Source organism: Syngnathus floridae, chromosome 8, assembly GCF_059516105.1.
Source record: "Syngnathus floridae isolate MCC-2025c chromosome 8, RoL_Sflo_1.0, whole genome shotgun sequence".
NCBI classification, from domain to species: domain Eukaryota; kingdom Metazoa; phylum Chordata; class Actinopteri; order Syngnathiformes; family Syngnathidae; genus Syngnathus; species Syngnathus floridae.
This window is the reverse complement of record NC_142420.1, coordinates 15354524-15374270: the sequence shown is the minus strand read 5'-3', so window position 1 is coordinate 15374270 and position 19747 is coordinate 15354524. Positions and strand designations below refer to the sequence as shown.

At 41.1% G+C, this 19747-nt stretch overlaps 2 long non-coding RNA genes across 2 annotated transcripts; one reads left to right on the top strand and one right to left on the bottom strand.

Moving 5' to 3' along the window:
- Positions 1 to 1261: 1261 nt before the first annotated feature.
- LOC148394682 (uncharacterized) lies at positions 1262 to 8290 on the top strand. The gene is made up of 2 exons (XR_015859798.1): positions 1262 to 1343; positions 7542 to 8290. It is a non-coding gene; the product is annotated as an uncharacterized LOC148394682 (long non-coding RNA).
- Positions 8291 to 13089: 4799 nt separating this feature from the next.
- On the bottom strand, positions 13090 to 13658 carry LOC148394681 (uncharacterized). Its single transcript, XR_015859796.1, has 3 exons — positions 13598 to 13658; positions 13362 to 13523; positions 13090 to 13241 (listed from the first exon to the last, which is right to left on the bottom strand). It is a non-coding gene; the product is annotated as an uncharacterized LOC148394681 (long non-coding RNA).
- Positions 13659 to 19747: the final 6089 nt, after the last annotated feature.

Below are 19747 nucleotides of genomic sequence, written 5' to 3'. Positions count from 1 at the left end.
GTACCCACCTGTTCCCAATTAGCCTGATCACATGTGGGATGTTCCAAATAGGTGTTTGATGAGCTTTTCACAGCTTTCTCAGTATTTTTTGCCACCTTTCCAAACTTCTACTGGACATGTTGCAGCCATGAAATTCCAAGTTAATTATTATTTGGCAAAAAACAATTAAGTTTATCAGTTTGAACATTAAATATGTTGTCTTTACAGTGTATTCAATTGAATATGGGAAGGAGAAAGATTTTCAAATTGTTGTATTTTGTTTTTATTTACATTTTACACAATTTCCCAACTTCAACCGAATCCGGTTTGTACTTGTTTCTTTGACATTATACGAGAATAATAATAATAGTTTTTATTGTTATGCAGATGATACCCAATTCTATATGCCGTTGATAATAACAAATCCACGTAATTGCTGTAATCTTAAGGAGGGTCTTGCTGAGATTAAACAATGGATGCTTTTCAATGTATTACTTCTTAATCCAGATAAACATTAATCATGATATAACCTGTGAAAATTGATATAGAGTTGATAATGGGTCCTGCTCGTCATCAGCACCTTTTTAAGGCCACGATTCTGAGTCTTGATAAATGTACTATTACTAAGGGGGGGACAATACGAGTAACTCACGATTCAATAATGTGGCGATATTTAGTCCACAAAAATGATATCACGATACATATCTGTGATATTCGATATATAGCAAGAAATTACAGCAACAATATTTTACGATAAGTGAAGATAAAATACTCAAAGAATACCCACAAAAAGTAAAATATCCATAAAAAGGAAAACGTCTCATGCGAAAAATAAACCGCACAAAATAAACACAGTACAGCTGGACACATTAAAGTGCGTGAACATGCATTATGTAAACCATGACAGTGCTTAATGCTGTCATGACTGTGCTTAATAACTCGTCCGACTAGAATCACATCTCACAGTGTCACTATAATTGATAATATATGTACAAATGTGATTGAAAAGAAAGTAAAAACTGGACTGATAATAAATGATTCACCTGCCAGTGTTTGCGGTGATCCAGAACTGTACAAAAAAAAAAAAGGAACTCGATTTTGACTAATGCCAGACGCCAGTTTTTGATTACTTCTGAACGCTCTGCATAGAGGGAAATATTTTGCCTAACAAAGAAAAGACATGGTTGAAAGCATGATTAAACTAAGAATATGATGACGTAAGCAAGTACATGGAGTATCAAAGGAACAAACAAACAAAAACATGTCAAGTGTTGAGTACAAACTTGCATAGTCAGGAAGCAATAGATAATCTCATGGAATGTATTACTGTTGAAATAGAAATGGAATCATCAAAAAACATTCTGGTAAGCTGTGTATACAGATGTCCAGGTTCAAGTATTGAGGCATTTAGTGAACTATTATCAAGAATGTATAAAAGAAAAATCAATACGAAAATGGTCTATGTCTGTGTGATTATAATATAGATCTACTGAACCCACTTCAGCTAACTCCAATAACAGAATTCATTAACTTAATGTACAGTATGAGTCTTTACCCTGCAATAACTCGTCCGAATCACATCTCACAGTGCCACTATAATTGATAATATATGTACAAATGTGATTGAAAAGAAAGTAAAAACTGGACTGATAATAAATGATTCACCTGCCAGTGTTGGCGGTGATCCAGAACTGTACAAAGAAAAAAAAGGATGCTATAGCTTTTAAAATGTGTAGAATGAACTCTGGTAATTCAATTAACTCATTCAAAAATGATCTTCAAAAACAAGACTGGAAAAAGGTATATGTGGGTGATGTAAATGAAGCCTACAACACATTCATGACCATTATGTCTGAACTTTATGATAAAAACTGTCCTCTTGTAAGGAAAGCGGTCAAACCCAATTCAGTGGAAAAACCATGGCTGACAAAGGGAATCTTAAACGCCTGCAAGAAAAAAAAACTGTTATACAAAGATTTCCTAAAGATAAGAACAAAAGAAGCTGAATTCAAATATAAGACCTATAAAAACAAATTGATCAAAATAATGAGAAACAGTAAAAGGAACTACTATAGCAAGAAACTGGAGGAAAACAAGAGTAACACAATAACAACACGGCAAGTGTTAAATGAAATTATTAAAAACAGAACTGGAAAGCCAGGATATCCTTCTTACTTTGTAAACAGTAACAATATAACTATAAATGAACTTGCAATGATTACAGAGGAGTTTAATGATTACTATGTTGGTATTGGGCCTACTTTGGCAGAAGAAGTACCAAAAAAAGGGAGTACAAGTGACCTAATTAAGGATGTACCCATAGCCAAAAGTATGGTTCTAAGGGGAACGGATGAAACGGAAATAATAGAAATTGTTAGAGGATTTAAAGGTAAAAAGTCAACTGATTGTAATGGAATAGATATGTCACTTGTTAAAAATATTATTGAAAGTGTGGTGAAACCCCTAACACATATTTGCAACAAATCCCTGGTGTTTTTCCGAGTGAAATGAAAACAGCTAAAATTATTCCGATATATAAAGCTGGGGACAAACACATATTCTCAAATTACAGGCCAATATCTTTACTCCCACAATTTTCCAAAATACTAGAAAAAATATTTTATAAAAGGCTTGATGATTTCATCACAAAACAAAATATTCTATGTGACCAACGGTATGGATTTCGGAAAAATAGAACCACCACAATGGCTTTGTTAGATTTCGTAGCTGAAAAAACAACAGCTATTGAAAATAAACGATATGCTGTAGGTGTCTTCTTGGATCTTAAGAAAGCTTTTGATACTGTAAATTACCGTATTTTCCGGACTATAAGTCGCTCCGGAGTATAAGTCGCACCAGCCATAAAATGCCCCAAAAAGTGAAAAAAAACATATATAAGTCGCTCTGGAGTATAAGTCGCATTTTGGGGGCAATTTATTCGACAAAATCCCACACCAAAAACAGTCATGAACGAGCAACAACAGGCTAAACGATAGCAACAACAGGCTAAACGATAGGTATGCTAACGTGACAAACACAAACAAAGAGCTGAGAACGGGCCTGACGTAACATATAGAGTGATTAAGGACAACTAGTACATGAATAACATGTTTATAAAACCATCGGTGTCACTCCAATTCATTAAATAGCAACAAGAGGCTAAACGATAGGTATGCTAACGTGACAATCACAAACAAAGAGCTGAGAACGTGCCTGACGTAACATATAGAGTGATTAAGGACAACTATTACATGAATAACATGTTTATAAAACCATCAGTGTCACTCAAATTCATTAAATCCATCGATCGTTCTTTGTCAACAATGGGTGCGCGCGGCTGAGGGCGCTTGCACTTCAAAATATTCCACAGGCTCATATAACGATAGATAAACTATATTTCAAATACCGCATTTGCCGGTGTATAGGACGACTCGGTGTATAAGTCGACCCCCTAAAATTCGACGGAAATTTACGATTTTATGATATATCCTTTGTATAAGTCGAGCTCAATTGTTGCATTATATTAAACTTCAAAATTCAATCAGAAATATGCGAAATTTATTGACGAAATGTGTTCAAATTCCGGGAGGCCGTGCGCATGCGCAGTGGCCGGAAATAACTCCAGCCGAGCGGATCGGCTGTTTATAAGCACCGCGGAGGAGATCGCGGAGCCTCATTCGACTTCCAGCGGCCGGCGAGCTCGCGCACGCCGCCCGGCACCAACGGGAGGCCGGAAATAGCTCCAAGCCGAGCGTATCGGCACTTTATAAGCACCGCGGAGGAGATCGCGGAGCCTCATTTGAATTCCAGCGGCCAGCGCACTCGCGCACGCCGCCCGGCATATCCGGGAGGCCGTGCGCACGCGCCAAGTGGCCGAAAATAGCCCCCGCCGAGCGGATCGGCTATTTATAAGCACCGCGGAGGAGATCGCGGAGCCTCATTCGACTTCCAGTGGCCGGCGAGCTCGTGCACCCGCCCGGCACATCCGGGAGGCCGTGCGCACGCGCCAAGTGGCCGAAAATAGCCCCCGCCGAGCGGATCGGCTGTTTATAAGCACCGCGGAGGAGATCGCGGAGCCTCATTCGACTTCCAGCGGCCGGCGAGCTCGCGCACCCGCCCGGCACATCCGGGAGGCCGTGCGCACGCGCCAGGTGGCCGAAAATAGCCCCCGCCGAGCGGATCGGCTGTTTATAAGCACCGCGGAGGAGATCGCGGAGCCTCATTTGACATCCAGCGGCCGGCGAGCTCGCGCACGCCGCCCGGCACCACCGGGAGGCCGGAAATAGCTCCAAGCCGAGCGGATCGGAACTTTCTAAACACCACAGAGGAGATCGCGGAGCCTCATTCGACTTCCAGCGGCCAGCGCACTCGCGCACGCCGCCTGGCACCACCGGGAGGCCGTGCGCACGCGCCAAGTGGCCGAAAATAGCCCCCGCCGAGCGGATCGGCTGTTTATAAGCACCGCGGAGGAGATCGCGGAGCCTCATTCGACTTCCAGCGGCCGGCAAGCTCGTGCACCCGCCCGGCACATCCGGGAGGCCATGCGCACGCGCCAAGTGGCCGAAAATAGCCCCCGCCAAGCGGATCGGCTGTTTATAAGCACCGCGGAGGAGATCGCGGAGCCTCATTCGACTTCCAGCGGGCCGCGCACTCGCGCACGCCGCCCGGCTCAAATTTTCTAAGTGCAACGCACAATGAGATGCATGAGAAACGGCCTTGGTTACCATCACATTTGAAGCAATGAATACGAAGTTAAATTTTATGACTCGGTGTATAAGTCGAGGTCGATTTTTTTCGGTCGATTTTGGATCGAAAAAGGTCGACCAATACACCGGCAAATACGGTAACTATAATATAAGCCAATAATATTATCAAACCATCCGTGCACTTTAAATCCATTAAATCCATCGATCAAATTCCTCGTCCTTTGTCAACATCGCCGCGCGTGCGCCATGACGTCAGCCTCGTCTTTATTCCACAGATCTAGTATATAACTATATTGTAGCGTTAACAAAGTACAAGGATAGACGTGGGTTTGGTAAACGGCTCTTTATTAAATAAAACAAACTTCCAAGCGTGTGGCGGCGTGGACTTCCACACACGAGAGCTCCATGGCATAGGACCGGGCGTGCGTAATGGCCATGTCCGAGCCCCATGCACCGTTCGCGGACAGCCACTCGGCCGAGCGCCGGCCCCCGACTCAGTAGAGTAGGACCGGGCGTGCGTAAAAGCCATAATAGTTTTTCAAACCTTCTATGTCACTCCAAATCCTTAATTCCTTCAAACCCTTTGTCCTCCATGTCACTTAGAAATGATCACCGCTAATGATGCCGATGTTGTCCTTACGTGGATACGTTTGTCCATTATGTAAACAACCGCCGCGTCGCGCCGTGCTACTGACGTCACTTGAAATAGTAATCCATTGGTACATCACGGTTCTCCAAACTTTCTTTCTGCAGCTCGATTACTTTTTTCAGCTGCATATTTTACAACTTGAAGTTTGTAACCTGCAAAATATGAGTTTCTTTTTGGTGCCATTTTTCTTAAGCCCACCCAGTTGATGAGTCACGGCCAACGGTGAAATTTAGAGCGCCCTCATCCAGTTTCGTCTGAAAATATATATTTTTTTGGTTGTTTTATCAAAGTCAAATTCTGCTTTATCGTCGATTTTTTTTCATATACTAAGACACACAAAGAGATTGAAATTACGTTCCCACCATCCCTCGGTGAGCTAGTACACATATGCATACAAGCAACACAAAAAACCCAAGAAGGCACAAACAATTAATAAATAAGAGTGTTGAATAAATGATAAATAAACAAATAATAAATAATAATAAATATAAGAGGAGCAAAAATGGAGCAAGTGTACATACAGCAGACAGTGAACTTGGATATGGTGCTTTAAAGTGTTAATTGCTTTATTTGATGTTTTCTCTATTTTTTATGTTTTGAATATGTTCAAGATAAAGATATAAAAGCATGTGAAGTGATCAACTATACTAAAAATAACATGGGAAGTGGTCAACTATACTTGTAAGTGATGTCTTAATGATCAAGTAAAAATTTGTGAAAAAAAACATATAAGTCGCTCCTGAGTATAAGTCGCCCCCCCACCCAAACTATGAAAAAAAAACGCGACTTATAGTCCGGAAATTACGGTATAAAATACTATTAACAAAACTTGAGAGATATGGCATACAAGGTATGCCACTCACTTGGTTAAACAGTTATTTATCAAACAGGAATCAATATGTGCAATTAATGGACTTCAAATCAAAACTAAAGCAGGTAAAGTGTGGGGTTCCTCAGGGCTCAATATTAGGCCCCTTGTTATTTATTTTGTATGTTAATGATATGTGCAAGGTCTCCAGGTTACTCAAGGCCGTAGTTTTTGCAGATGACACGAATCTGCTCTGTAGTGGGGACGACCTGGACCAACTACTGGATACTGTGGGTATTGAAATGGAAAAATTACAGAGTTGGTTTGACACAAATAAACTTACATTGAATTTAAGTGAAACAAGGTATATTATATTTGGAAACCGTCTGACAAACACAGACAAAATTCTTACAATAAATAATATAGAAATAGAAAGAGTGAATGAAGTAAAATTTCTTGGAGTGCTAATAGATAAAAAATTAAGTTGGAAACCACATATAATGTATATCAAATCAAATATCTCATTATCACTGGCAGTATTGTATAAAGTAAAAGATCTTATAAACCAAACATCATTATATTCCTTGTACTGCTCCTTCATACTCCCATACATTGTGTACTGTGTGGAGGTGTGGGGCAACACATACAAAACAAACACAGATCCAATCTACATTCTACAAAAAAAAGCAATACGACTTGTAAATAATGTTGATTACAGAGAACCATCTAACCCTCTTTTTGTAAAACTGAATGCACTGAAATACAATGATCTAGTTGATTTTAAAACCATCCAACTCATGTACAAAATAAAAAATAATCAATTACCAAACAGTATCCAGAGGTTGTTTGAGTAGAGGGAAAGTACCTATTATTTAAGAGGAACACTTATGTTTAAAAGAGATTTGGTGAGAACAACTTTAAAGTTGCATTGTATAACAGCGAAAGGTGTGGAATTATGGAACACCAGCAGTGACGAACTGAAGAATTGTAGTACTTTACCTCAGTTTAAAAAAATGTATAAAGGCAAAATACTGATGGGATACCGTAGCATGCTGTGAGGTGTTTAAACTGCTTTTTTATTTATCTAAAGGAGGTGTATGTATGTATAAGTGTGTGTATGTATAATATCTATATGTATGTATGTATGTATGTATGTGTGTGTATGTGTGTGTGTATGTATGTATGTGTATGTATGTATGTGTACATGCATGTATATATGCATGTATATATATATATATATATATATATATATATATATATATATATATATATATATATATATATATATATGCATGTATATGTATATATATATATATATGTACATGTACGTGTGTATATGTGTATGTATGTGTATATATATATGTATATCTGAAAATGGACAAATCTTGACGGAATCAAGCAAACAAGGGGTAGAGCTAGATAACCCTAGGCTTCCTTCTGCTCCCTTTTGAACAAATAAGATTATTATGATAAAGTGAAAATTTATAACGCAATGTTTTTTTTTCTTTTCTTTCTTCTCTATTGTACTATGGAGTTATTATTTTCAGTATTTTTACTTTCTTTTCTTGTATTTCTTTAAATGTTCGAACTAAATAAACAAACAAACAAACATCAATAAATTGAAGCATGGAAGCATGATTAAACTAAGAATAAGCAAAGAGTATGAAAAAGTAAAAGTATCAAAAGAACAGCAATAGATTAATGATGTCACAGCCAAAAGCTAACATAATTTCGTACAAAATGACAAAATTGAAAGAATGAGGTACGACAGTATATGTCCAAGATTGGAAAAGAATGTTCACAGGAAGGTCACGTGGAGATAAAACCAGCAGGTGCCAGAGGGAGCCAGCCAAGGACTCGGCCAAAGATGATCACCAAGGCCGAAAGACAGGATGGAAGACAACAGCCCCCACACACACCGAATCGCCCATAACCAGCACCCACTCCCATGGCGAACTTGCCCCACCCCAAAGACTCATCACCCATCAAACTCGGCCCACACTGGCATGTGCAACTGATATAAGCTAACCAAAGAACCTTGAACGTTGCCTTTTCTGAATGGAGACTTTCCGCTCTTGAAGGGCCCAGCGCTGTATTGTACTTTCCTGAAAACAGAGCTGTCTGAACAAGAATTGTGATTGAACTCAAGCAACCTGTGTAAGTCTAATTTGTGCTTCAGTGTCTTAGCATTTTCCTAAATCTTAAGAAATCAAACGAGCACGCAGTGAGGAAATTGGATAACAGGTGATTGGCAATGGCTTTTGCCGTGAGGCGCAGATAACGCGCTCCCTAAATTGTGGACAAAATCCAACAATACAATTATTCTGTTTATATTTATATTAAACTATGTGAAATTGTAGTGTATAGGTCAAATAAAAAACAATCATTAATCAGTACAATCAATACAAGTCTTGTTCACGAGTGAGGGGAGGATGGAGCGCGAGATCGACAGGTGGATCGGTGCAGCATCTCTGTACCGGTCCGTCGTGGTAAAGAGAGAGCTGAGCCAAAAGGCAAAGCTCTCAATTTACCGGTCAATTTATGCTCCTACCCTCACCTATGGTCACAAGCTATAGTTCGTAACCGAAAGAACGAGATCCCGGATACAAGCGGCCGAAATGAGTTTTCTCCGCAGGATGTCTGGGCTCTCCCTTAGAGATAGGGCGAGAAGCTCGGTCATCCGGGAGAGACTCAGTGTAGAGTCACTACTCCTCCACGTTGAGAGGGGCCAGATGAGGTGGCTCGGGCATCTCATCAGGATGCCTCCTGGACGCCTCCCTGGGGAGGTGTTCCGGGCATGTCCCACCGGTAGGAGACCCCGGGGACGACCCAGGACGCGCTGGGGAGACTATGTCTCTCAGCTGGCCTGGGAACGCCTTGGGATCCCCCGGGATGAGCTGGATGAAGTGGCTGGGGAGAGGGAAGTCTGGGAGTCCCTCCTAAAGCTGCTGCCCCCGCGACCTGACCCCAGATAAGCGGAAGAAGATGGATGGATGGATGGATGGATGGATGGATGGATGGATGGATGGATGGATGGATGGATGGATGGATGGATGGATGGATGGATGGATGGATGGATGGATGGATGGATGGATGGATGGATGGATGGATGGATGGATGGATGGATGGATGGATGGATGGATGGATGGATGGCATTTTTGGGGGAACTTTATTTGACAAAATCCAACACCAAGAACAGACATGAATAGGCAACAACAGGCTAAACGATACGGTATGCTAACGTTACATAAACACAAACGAGGAACTGAGAACGTGCCTGATGCAACATAAACAGTTATTCAAATAACTATAAAATAAATAAGTTTATCAAACCATCCATGTCACCAACCACACCACTGCTGACTCCGGAAGTACATGCGGCACTGACGTCAGACTCATCGTCAGTTGCGGTTCCAGTTATTCCACAGGCCTAGCTAACGATATATAAACTACAGTAATCCCTCGTTTTTCGCGGATAATTGGTTCCAAAAACCACCCGCAATAAGTGAAATCCGCGAAGTATGGTCACCAACAAGAAGTACTGGGCAGGCTAACAAGGTAGCGGAAAGATGCTAATTTGCGATCGTGCTAACACGCAAAAACGGACTTCTAAAGGAATGTAAACGAACATTTGGAGCAATACTACATTGTCCCAAAGGCTAGACACATTTCCTCAATTTGAAAGTTTTATTTTGACTTTTAAATTTTAATTTGGAAAAAAAAATCCGCAATGTAGTGAAGCCGCGATAAACAAAACGCAAAGTGGTGAGGGATCACTGTGTATATCAAATAACTATAACATATATAACAAGTTTATCGAACCATTCGTGTCACTCCAAATCATTAAATCCATCTAAATCTTTGTCCTCTATGTCACTTATAAAAAACACCGCTGCGGACTCAGGAAGTACATGCGGCGCTGACGTCAGTCTCATCGTCACCTGCGGTTCCAATTATTCCACAGGCCTATATAGTAACTAGATATAAACTATATATCAAATAACTATAATATAAATAAGTTTATCAAACCATCTGTGTTACTCCAAATTATTAAATCCATCGAAATCTTCGTCCTCTGTGTCAATCTCTGTCCTCTGTGTTATAAACAATTCTTGACTCCGGAAGTCAGTGAATGGATTCAGACTCATTGTCAGTTGCGGTTCCAATTATTCCACAGACCTCGTGCAACCTCATGCGGTTTAAAGTGAAAATAACATGTGAAGTGATCAACTATACAAGTAAGTAAGTACGATAAGTAAGATAAGCGTAGGCTTCCTTCTACTCCCTTTTGAACAAATATGAATATATATTTTACGAATATAAAATGACTATAAAGGGAAATTATAATGCAATATCATTTTTCTTTTTTTTATGTTCTATTGTACTATGGAGTTATCATTTTCTGTATTTTTTACTTTTTTTCTTGTATTTCTTTTAATGTTCGAAATAAACAAACAAAAAACTGTGTAAATGTGTTAATAACTTCACATATAAGTTGTTAGGGTTGATAGAGTAGTTTGATCCTGTGCTTATGTTGGAATGTAACCTGGAATAATTAAACTCGCTTGTCCTGTCTTAACAAAAGTAGTAGAACAAAGTGCTAAGATCTTTTGAACTGATTGACTAGCTGCAGAGGAAGCAATCAAAGTTGTTTTGTTCACACAACATCGTGAAAGACCCCCTGCTGTGCTTTGATCAGCAGGCCAGGGGCTTCGGCCCCATACGGTCTACTCAGACCCCCACTCTCAACCCCCACTCTGTTTCTCTCAATAAAAATGCTCCTGCAGGAGGCCTGAGTCAGACTGCATTCGATCATCGCTGTGTACAAGCGACGAATGGACTCTCCACCTGCAGGTGCTTAAAACGACTTCCTTATCTCCTGTTTGGTTCTTGCAAAATAAGTTGGAGTGTGCACAACTCTAACATTTGTTGATCCTGATTATAAGTCGCACCCCCGGCAAAACTATGAAAAAACTGCAATTTATAGTCCGGACTATACGGTACATCATTGGCCTTTTGTGCCACTGTATTGCAAGAAATAAAATATCAAACCAAACCTAGACCTGTAGACCAAATCTTCAAAAATTATGTAAATTGTGTGTTTTTATCTAAAAACGGAAAATACTCAAAACCTCATGCAAACACAAAGCAAACTTGAAAAATAGTTAATTTTCCAACATACCTTTTGCTGTGCTCTTTGGAGCCTCTCCAGTCTGAGTGGTGCACAACGCTGACATGCAGGTCCTCAGTGTGCCCCAGCTCTTCAACAAATAACACTACAAAAAAAGCGCAAACATTGATACAAGTAGGAAATATTTTAATCTCGGACAAAGTTTCAAGTTTCAGCTAAATCACAACTATACAGAGGGAGGAAAAAGTATGCAAACTCTTTCATTTTCTTCAAATTCTGCATTCAGTATCTCACACAAAATATTGACATTTGGGTCCAATTTTGACATTTTCAGTTAGGGTGTACTCACTTTTGTTGCCAGCATTTTACACATTCATTGTATGAGGACCTCACATTATATACAGTAAAAGCTACAAAACAAACTGACAAATAACTAAGTTTCAAATCAGCTGCACTGACTACAACATGAAGGCCCTGCAGCGCATAGTGACCACAGCTGGTAGGATTATTGGTGCTTCGCTCCCCTCCCTGAAGGACATTTACACCTCCCATCTCACCCGCAAGGCGACCACGATTGTGTGTGATGTGAGTCACCCCGCTTACTCTTTGTTTGATCTTCTGCCCTCTGGAAAGAGGTACAGGAGCCTGCGCTCCCGCACCACCAGACTCACCAACAGCTTCATACTCGAGGCTGTTAGGATCCTGAACTCTCTCCCCCTCTCCTGCGTAACGTCCTGTACTTTTGCGCTGTTCCGACTGCCTGCTGTATGCACACTTGCTCCATTTTTGCTCCTTTTCTTATTATGTTGTTTGTTTATTTATGATTTATTCATCGCTCTTATTTCTTCATTGTTTGTGCCTTCTTGTTTTTAGTTTTTGTGTTGTTAACTTACGTTTAGAGTGAGTCAATGGTAGATTGCTTGATTAAAAATAATAACACAATAGCGACGTATTTTTTCCAAACATTAACAATTTAACTAATTGGGTCCAGTAAATTAATAATCCCAGACTGTACACCATGAATAAAATTATCTAGAACAGTTTTCTCCGTGACATCCGAGTAGATGTGGTACCTACACCGGAATGAATTGAAGAAGCAGAATCGGAACCGGAATCGTCCAATGATAGCCAACCCTATTGAAGACTGTAGTCTCTACAGTGTAGACTCTACCCAAGGCCCGGGGGGCCAGATGCGGCCCACCACATCATTTTATGTAGACTGCGAAGACAAATTGTGCATCGACTTCATGTGTCAATACTAAAATTATAATTATAAATTGTCTTCACTTTTACAAAAAATTCTGGGAATTATTAGTACCATTCATCTTTTTAAAATGCTTAAAAAAAAGGTTTTTACTGTTTTTAATTTTACTGTATAAGAACAGGCGTTGACAGTCATGGCCCTCCTAAGGAAACTATGACTACGATGTGGCCCGCGACAAAAATGAGTTTGACATGGTAACTGACAGCAGCAACAACCAATCAGAGTGCCGAAACAACACCCTCCCTTTTTAAAAACGACAAAACCTTTTGATCCAGAAGTAGTTCTTGGGGTGGAAAATTAAAAGTAAAGCGTGCGAGTGTGACATGCGACAGAAAGATGACAACTGTGATGTACGGTTATCTGTGGTCGTTTTAATTCACATTAGTAGTGCAAATCTTATTGGACTTGACCAAGAATGTAAGCCTTGATCAACCCAATATGATTAGTGGGGAATATCAACTGACAAATTAAGTTATTACACGATGACGTGAATCGGCAATTACCTTTGATGTCCATAGTTGCCTTAGAAGCAATATAGGGATCGACATTTTCCTCGTCTTTTTTGACCTTCTTGTCGCGTGTGTCTCGGTGTCGTAATATCCTGCTCCTCCTCCACCTCTTTTGAAGGCCCTGTCCAAATTCTCAAATTACACGTCCATGCTCAATAGAAGTGCACGCGGTATTTCGGAGCACAGGCTACAAGCCTACGAAATTAGCAGAATTGAGACAGAGCGTGCCACGTCATTGACCTGCAAGGTTGCAGTTTCGCCAGTTTTGTTGCTTAAAATAATTTTCAAAACTACAGTAAAGTAGTAGTAAATTACAATTCGGGCTCCGGCGTAGGTACCATGGCCGTGTCCAAACTCAATGACTGCGTCCTCCATGGCCAGTTCGAAGGCTGGACGAGTGGGCGTGTCAAGCAATGTCAAATGCGTTGCAGTAGTGGAAAGTGGACCAATGTGGGCGTCACAAAAGCTGCTACGAAGCTGCCGACACAAATGTCTTTTTTAAACAACGGAGTGGGAAAAAAACGACTAAATCAAAAATAGTTATGTGTTACCCATGCAAGGAAACTGGCCTGTTTAAGGCCGCTTTCGTGTGTCACATGACGTGCTGCCGAGTCACAGAGGAAGTGACGTATTTTAGTTTAAAAACCGGTCGAAAACAGGCCTAGCGATGCGAGTCGCCGATGGTGCAGGCCAGAGGTGTCCAAACTTTTTGCATAGCGGGCCAGATTTGGTTAACTGAAAATGTATAGGGGCCGACCATTCGCACCGACATTCCTTGAACCATTACCATTGTAATTGAACTTTTAAATATGTAACTATATCCTTTGCTGTCTGCAGATAGGTTGATATTGCAAATGAGAATCTATTGTCAATTGCACTACCAGAAAAGTTAAAGATCAAAATAATAATAAATTAAATACGTACAAATGAACAATTTTATGAAAGGTGAATTCAGTTTTTATTAGATGTATTAAGTTTTGTTTTATTATTGTTATTGTTGTATTCATGAGAAGGGTGATTTGACTGCAGTAAACAGGCCAGGTTGCATCATGTCAGATTTTTAATCCAAATTAAATCATTCTCCATTTTATTTTTTAATTCAACTTCATACGCAACAAATTACATCATAATCACAAAATAATAATAAATAGTTTTTTGTTGTTTTCGATCACTGTGAGTGGGCGGCGCGGACACATAGTAGTGCGTCGAGTTAGTACGAAGGAGACAGCTCTCACCGGTCGTGCGTTGGTTTTTTTTGCCTTTCCCTGTTCAGCGTCACATGGATGGATGGATGAATGGATAGATAGATAGATAGATAGATAGATAGATAGATAGATAGATAGATAGATAGATAGATAGATAGATAGATAGATAGATAGATAGATAGATAGATAGATAGATAGATAGATAGATAGATAGATAGATAGATTGTCTTTATTGTCATTATCACATGTACAACGAAATTAAAAGTGCCAACCGATCAGTGCATCTGCTAAAATAAAAATAAAAAAAACACTTGCAGCGTCTCTGATTTTAGCGTCGCTTTAGTCCTTGGTGTGTGGACATTTGAATGAGGAAGTGTCTGTGTCACTGATTATCTTGCAAACGGACACCTGAGTGCATGTGAACTGGGAAGGGACAGGAGAGACGCGCTCGCTCATGTTGACGTTCCCGTTCAGAAGAGTTTCGGCCCTGTGGCTCGCTCTGGGGCGCGCAGGTCCCAGCGACAGTGCCAGCGGGCCACTTATTATTGATTTTATGACACAATGCTTTGAGCCGATCTAAATTTAGATGCGGGCCAGATTTGGCACTGTATGTGTAATATATATAATATAATGATCACACTAGACACTGACGTGTTGCTGCTAGTTCTCATTACTTCCAAACCTCGTGCCCACATTACAAACAATGCATTATGGGAATAGTAGTCCTAACTACTACTACACCTCCCCCTTACAGATAACCAGGGGTAGGCAAACCTTTTGACTTGCGGGCCGAATTGGGTTCTAAATTTTGACCGGGGGGCCGAACCAGGAGCAGATGGATGTAGTGTTTGTGTGAAGTAATATAAACATGTGAAGGTCATTGTAAAAAAGGTTTTGGCCTTCGGTTAAGGAATGGGGTCGAAATAAAAAAAAGTCCTGCCTAGCTACAAAAACAGATATGCTCAAACCTCATTGAATAAAGTACATAAGCAGACAAGTATATTCACATATTAAATCAATAAAAGAAACATTTTAAGCATATAATTATACCTACACACCAAATCAATAAAGAAGACATAACTAGACATTTTTGATAGGTGGTAATGACAAAGGTTTTTATAACTTTATGATCTGATATGTATTTCTGAGCATTTTGAAATAACAAATGTTTTTTTATATATTGCCTGAATAGCTTAATGACCCTCAAGGAACTGTTTAATGCATGCCTGATGATTTTCTAAATCACAGACACTGCCAAAGTCGTCTAAAAATGTTCAGTACTTGGTTATATCTTGTGTTTTGACTAATGCTAGACGCCAGTTTTCAATTACTACTAAACGTTCTGGACAGAGGGAAATATTTTGCCTAACAAAGAAAAGATATGGTTGGAAGCATGACTAAACTAAGAATATGATGACATAAGCAAGTACATGGAGTATCAAAAGAACAAACAAACAAAAACATGGTAAGTGGTGAGTACAAACTTTGCATGGTCAGGGAACTTTAATAAATTGATGATGTCAAAGCCAAAAGCTCACATAATCCCGTACAAAATGACAAAATTGAAAGAATGATGAATGGGCGGTGTGCGACAGTGGGCGAAGTGGATGTATGTGCAAGAATGGTTTACAGCAGGGGTGCTCAAACGTTTTCAGCTTACGAGCTACTTTTAAAATGACCAAGTCACAAAGATCTACCCACTACAATAAATAAATAAATAAATAATATAGTGCGTGTATTTTTGAAATGCACTTAGAAAATGAAATTGTGAGAAAAAAGTCCAACTCCCATTCCGTATGAAAGTGATACGTTTTTGGCTTCTTACTTGGTCCAACAACCCCACTCATTTTTGATGGTCATAAACTTTCGTTTGTTTAAAAGAAAAAAGCGAGTGCATGCGTTGATTAGCTTATAAACTTTGGCGGTTTGTGTGTGCGCGGCCGTTAAACATGCTTCGGTGAGGGGTTGTAGTCACTGTCTATTGCACATGTGCGGTTCACTGTGATTGCCTCCCGACAGGCCTACCTGTATGTCAATCAAGCGATGGGCTGGATTCTAGCATACAGTAATTTTTTTTTTTTTTTTTAAACGTTATGCGATCAACCAGTTGTAGCTTGGCGATTGACTGGTCGATCGCGATCGACATATTGAGCACCCCTGGTTTACAGGAAGGACACATGGAGATAAAACCGGTAGAGGTGCCAGAGGAAGAGCGGCAGGAGGAAAACAACCAAGAACCTGGCCAAAGGTGATCGCCAAGGCCAAAAGACTGGATGGAAAACAACAGCCCCCACACACACCGAATCACCCATAATCAGCACCCATCCCCACGGAACCAGCTCTCACCGAACCAGCACCCACTCCCATGGAATCAAACTCTCCTGTGAACTTGCCACACCCCGTGACTCATCACCCATCAAACTCGGCCCACACTGGCATGTGCAACTGAATATATTCACCACGTGGTGAATAAGTAGAGACGAAACACATTCATTTTATCAGGTGCCACGCATGTTGTAAAGTCTGAGAGGAATGAAGCAGAGGGAATGAAGGACCTGCGGAACCGTTCCTTCCTACACCGAGGGTGCAAAAGTCTCCCGCTAAAGGAGCTGCTCAGGGACCGCACAATCTCATGGAGGGGGTGAGAGGTGTTGTCCATGGCTTGGCAAAGAGTCGTCTGATCAAGCGCGCCGGCTCAAAGCGGCCTATATCAGAAAACTGCAAGGTGCCCTCAGAGCCATCTGGCAGCGCATTGAAGACTGCTACGGCACCCCCGAAGCAATCAAAGGGGCTCTGTTCGCCAGGCTGGAGAACCTCCCGAAGATCACCAACAAAGAGCCAGCCAAGCTACTTAGCCAACTTAGCCGACCTCCTACAAGAATCGTATGTAGCAAAGCAGGATGGATTTCTTCCAGGATTGGCTACCTAGACACTGCTCAGGGAGTAGCCCCCATCACTCAATAAGCTTCCGTACAATCTACAAGAGAAGTGGATGTCCTACGACTCTCAGATAAAACAACAACCGGTGTCCTTCCCTCCATTGGGTGTTTATTAACTTCGTCCAGACCCAAGCCAAAGCAAGAAACCATCCCAGCTTGAGAATCAACATGCCACCTGCGGCTGCCACAACCCAAGACAAGCCCAAACGTTTTCAGAGTGAATTCAACCAGCCTGTTGCAGTCCACAAGACTCAAGTGTCCGAAACCTGCCAGAGAGGTGAGCTTGACAATTTAGACCTCACCAAGCAATGCCCGATCCACGAAAAGGCTCACTCATTAGGAGTATGTCGAAGCTGTTGTGCTTCCACCACACACATTGCAAGAAACTGTGACAAACCCATAACGTGCCGAATGTCAGCGCGACAAGCACGTCCATCGTCATGGAAAGCAAAGCCACCCTCACCGACATCAGAGAACAGCAGGGAGGGCAGTGAGAACCAGTAGCTTCAGGAGACATCATCTTGATAAGAGACAATGCCGGGCCAAGAAACCACTGGCCAATGGCAATGGTCATCAAAACCTTTCCCTGTAAAGACAGTGTTGTTCGAACTGTGGATGTCAGAATTATTCGCCAAGGCACTTCTGAAGTGTACAGAAGACCAGCAAATGAACTGATCTTGCTTTTCTCTCCTAAGGGGGACATTGGTTTGTATTTAAATGTTTGCATCTAAGAAGTAATAGATGTGGTATCCTAAGTTACCAGGCAGGGAGTGTTCTGGTCCTACGACCATTCGTTCATTTAGGGCAGGGGTCACCAACCTTTCTTAAACCGAGAGCTACTTCCTGGGTACTGATTAAGGCAAAGGGCTACCAGTTTGACACACACTTCTGAAATAGCCAATTTGCTCAATTTAGCTTTCACTATGTGTTATTATTGTCATTTCCAGGTCACATGTAAGTGTGATTTTAACAAGAATAGCAAAAATACAGTCAAATCTCGGTTTTCGACCACAATCGTCCAGAAGGCGGTTCGAGAAGCAAATCGGTCGAATTCCGAATCTATTTTTCCCATTGCAAATAATAGAAAAAAATTTAGTCCGTTTCAAGATTAAAAAAAATGTAGAAATTTAGAAAATAATTTTAAAGTCCTGATGTACTTTCCAGAATTTAAGTGGACCTCAGTGCGCAGGGAGCTTAATTTGGTCCGGGCGCTCACTGTTGCATTGCTTTAAGAGCCTCTTTGTGTTTTAGGATGGCTTTACTGCTCCCACTTGCTTTCTTTGGAGGCACGATTAAGGGTTAAAACACTCCTCAAAGTAACGAAAATACAATAACTACGGAGTCAGTCGGCATCTGGGCCGCACGGTCGGGTTTTCTCGGGTCCTCCCGGCTCATCTCGCGAGGTTCGACCTCCGAATTTTGTTCAACAACCAAAGCAAAAAAATCTCGAATTTGTTGTTCAAATTCCGATTTCTTCGAGAACCGGGACAATCGGAAACCGAGGTTTGATACAGTCAATAAATAGATGCAGCTCACTGACAAGTGCCACTATTTGAGCTAATTTTAGAACAGTCCTGTGGGCGACTCATGCGGTCCTCACGGGCGACCTGGTGCCCGCGGGCACCGTGTGGTGACCCCTGAGTTAGGGTTTCCCTTGAGTGATTTGCGGTGCGTTAGCGACATCTCTGGGCCACTTTTTGTTAACATGTTGGCGAGTATATTTACGGTTCTCTTCCCATTTGGAACGAGAGTTCAGTGAGACGTCACGAGGCAGTTGAAGCTAGCGGTTAGCTCAGCAGGAAAAAGTTAAGTCTATTTGAAAGCTACACAGTTGTGCATTCCCACGAGGGCAATGCTGGTGAGTTACCCTAGACCAGGGGTCGGCAACCTGCGGCTCCGGAGCCGCATGCGGCTCTTCAGCCTCCTTGTAGCGGCTCTTCAGCCTCCTTGTAGCGGCTCCCTTTGGCCTTGACAAAAAAAAAAAAAAATTAAAAAAAAAAAAAAAAAACCGAACATTAATAAAGAGTATTTCTTTATTCATTTGTATTCACATATTATTAGTTTATTTTGTTGCGCAGTTATCTTGGAGTTTGAGTTGATGCGATCTAATTTTTAAAAAGCTAGACCTATTTCTAATTCATAATTTGTCAACAAAATATAGGCTACGTCCCATCAACGTCAACATCCCGCGCCTTTACCTGCTGGCAGCTATTAGATTGTGTGAACCCGTGTGAACCTGTGTGCAAAGTTGTGAACCCTGAATAGGCATGAAAAAAAACCCAAAAAGGAAAGTTTCGGAAGAAAATAGAGAGTTTAATTCAGCGTGGACTTATTTATTTGCATTTACCGCCAACGACGCTGGCTTACCTGTATGCTCTTTCCCTGTCACACCGCTGGACATCGAGTAAGTAAGCCTGATCTAGAAATTGAACTGGCCGACATAAGGATTTATGGGTAAATGGGTTCAAATCACTAACGGCGGATATTGAAGAAGTCGCCCATCAGAAGGCTACACTCGTTAAAGAGCACAAATGGAGTGATATGGAGAAACTCCCCC